We start from the raw sequence: 3273 nt of genomic DNA on the forward strand, positions 1-3273 counted from the left end.
ATTATTTTTAATTTATATTTTTTGTTGAAAGTATTACATATGTCCCCTTTTTCCCTCCCATTTACCCCTTCCAGCCCGCCCCTGTCTCCCCGCAACCCTACGCCCCAGGCCTTCAGCACCCTATTGTCTGTACCTATGGATTATGCATATATGCATACAAGGTTCTTTGGTTGATTACCTCTCACCCACCCACCCTCCCTACCTTCCCTCTGATATTCCACACTCTGTTCCATACTTCCATGTCTCTGGATCCACTCTGTCCATCAATTTATTTTGTTACTTAAAAATAATTTTTAAAAGAATTTTTTAAAATGTAATTCATTCTTATTAAGGACTATGGTATGCCTGACTTGGTGAGTAAAACCTTCTGACCATCAGAATTAGTACTCTCATGAGGCAACTTTCCCCCAGTGGAGGATGGAGAGGGACAAGGTACATGGGGATGGCCAGAAATGTACTGGTAGTCTAGAAATGTAGCTGCCAAATCCAGCTTTGCACCAACATCCTCAACTCTCCTCGAAGGACGAGTTCTGACCCATGACAGCAGGGCACACCGTGAACTCAAAGACAGAGCGTGGCTTTCAGCTCCAGCCCACGGAAGTAGGCTCCAAGGGCTTTTTTTACATGTGGGTTTAAGACTTATTTCAGCAGAAGATGGAAGGATATTGCTCTATTTTCATGCTCCTCAGCATGTAACCTCTTATGCATTACTAAAATATAAGTAACACTTCTAATTGCATGACAAAAATGTTCCATACAGAAAATGCTCTTAATAATATGCTTACAGTTGGCCATTTCATTACTTAATAATTACCAGATCATTAGAGCAAGTAATATATTCTTGTGGGATTAACTTACAGCAGCAATTTCAGAGGGAAGAATAAGAAAGCTCTCTTAAAGTCACCATAGGCAATGTGTAGAATTAGCTACTGAAGGAAATGAATATAAATGTACTTTTTAAAGTAAATAGCAGTACAATGACATTTATAGCTAATTGCAGATCATGAAATCAAAAGGGAAATGGCTGGAAGGAGCCAGTGCAAGCCTCTCATTTTATAGGAAAGGATTTGAAGTCAGCAAAGGCAAGTGGGCACAGCAGAGCTACTGCAAGTAGAGTCAGCTCCACAATGGGTTTCTCATCCCTGGTGGCAAAGCTCTGCCTTGATCAGAGAATCCTCTACATTCAACATCGATTTGATTTTTTTTAATGTTGAGGAAATGCAGAGAGCTAGTTAGATTTTCTAATTAAGCTGGATTTGGACCCAAGACTACTCTTTCCGACTCACAATAGTACAGTGGCTGAGAGTCCAGACTGAACATGCCCGGCCTCTCTCACCCTGGTTCCAGGCAGCGCCTCGGCCTAGAACACATTGCCACCACGCCAGCTGGCTCATTCCTCCTCATCCTGCAGAAAGCAGTTCACACACCCCTTCCTCAGCCAGGCTTTTCCGACACTCTCAACAAGGCAAGCGTCCTCAACTCCCTGCCTCCCATGGTGAAATCGGCACATATTTGAAATTATTCATTTAGTATTAGTTCTTCCCCACTAGACAGGGGTTCTCCAACTTGGCCAGGCAATCAGAACCTCTGGGAAGGCCTCTTAAAATACAGATTGCTGGCCCCTCCCCTAGAGCTGCTGCTCCTAGTATGGCATGGGGCCTGAGAATATGCATTTCTAACAAGTTCTCATATGATGTTGATGGGAAAACACTTTAAAAACCACTGAGCTAGACCAGAAGACCCCTGAAGTCAGGGCCAGGTCTGTCTTCTTCATTGTTCTATCCCTAGTGCCTGGTACAGTACCTGGAACATAGTAGGTTCATGCTGGATAAATAAACAATTTTCCTCTCTGGGGCAAAAAGTATGACTCCAAAAGTCTAAAGTATAACATCAGGGGAATCTCCATGAAGGGTGTACAGGAACTCTGTAGTATCGTAGCAATATTTCTATAAGTCAAATGATTCCAAAATTAAAAGTTATATAGATATATACTAGAGGCCCAAGTACACAAAAATTTGTGCATTCAGGGGATGGGGGAGTCCCTCAGCCCAGCCTGCACCCTCTCACAGCCAGGGAGCCCTCGGGGGATGTCCGACTGATGGCTTAGGCCTACTCCCCTTGGGCAGTCTGGCCTCCCTCTGTGGGAGGCGACTGGGTGGGTTGATCAGGGGATGGACGGCTGGCCCTACTCCCCCCCCCCAATAGCCCCTCTACTGCTGCTGGTCGCTGCCATCCCCCAATCACTGTCCCCTCCCTCTGCCCGCTGACACACACCTTGGCTGGCCTGGCACCGCCTGCTCCTCAGTCCCCCCACTGATCTGTCTTTCCACCTTTCAGTCAATTTGCATATTATGCTTTTATTATATAGGATACACACACACATATACACACATATGTCTGTCAAAGAGCAACATCAACAACAACAATCCTAGGGTGAACCAGGCATGACCATACCATATAAGCTGGCTGTTTCTTTTTAAGTCGGTTTCCAACAGACCTTGACTAGAAATTGATAGCTTTTCCTGGGCTTCTCCTCTGGCTGGAGAAAGCAGCCCACAGTCAAGTGCTGGATAACTGAGCGTTCAGGGTTGGCTGGTTTCTGGTGAACAGCTGCGTCAGTCCTTTACCTGAGATTGGGGCAGACCTCCCCATCTTCAAGTCCCCTGGACCAAATGAAGAACAGATGTGCACACGGATGATCTTCCCACTATTCAATGGGAACATCCTCATCACCAGCAAATTACCTCCCAGGTAATTTGTAAGCATGCAGGGCCTGTCCTATGCCAGGGCTGAGACAGCAACAACCTGTTGGATGATTCACAGGCTCTAGGAAGGCCCCTTGGCCCCAAAATATCCCCACCCCAACCTGTCACTGGGTTGGGATTTTCACCAAGAGCAAAATGACCCTCTACTTTCAAACCTTGCCTCTCCATCAGACCTCTATGAAAATGCCACTGCGGTAACACTTTTAAACACTAGCCGTCATTTTGGCCCAGATGGAATTAATTTATCAGACTACTTTCTGGTAGAACAGCCAGCCTGAGGAGCCATAAGAAAGCTAATTGGAAAAGAGAACTGCAAGAAGCAGAGCTGGGTATGGAACCTCCGGGCAGGGCACACACATGGGAACTAGGTTCCTGGAGGAGAGGCCTGCAGAAGGTCCTGGAAGGGAGAAAGTAGCCACTGGGACCTGCTATGTATTTTCAGTGAATCTCCTATTCAGAAAAGATGTGAACCTTGCTCTTAGCCCCTTTAGGCTGCTGTAACAAAATG

The sequence above is a fragment of the Myotis lucifugus genome, unplaced genomic scaffold, assembly GCF_000147115.1.
Source record: "Myotis lucifugus unplaced genomic scaffold, Myoluc2.0 scaffold_774, whole genome shotgun sequence".
NCBI classification, from domain to species: domain Eukaryota; kingdom Metazoa; phylum Chordata; class Mammalia; order Chiroptera; family Vespertilionidae; genus Myotis; species Myotis lucifugus.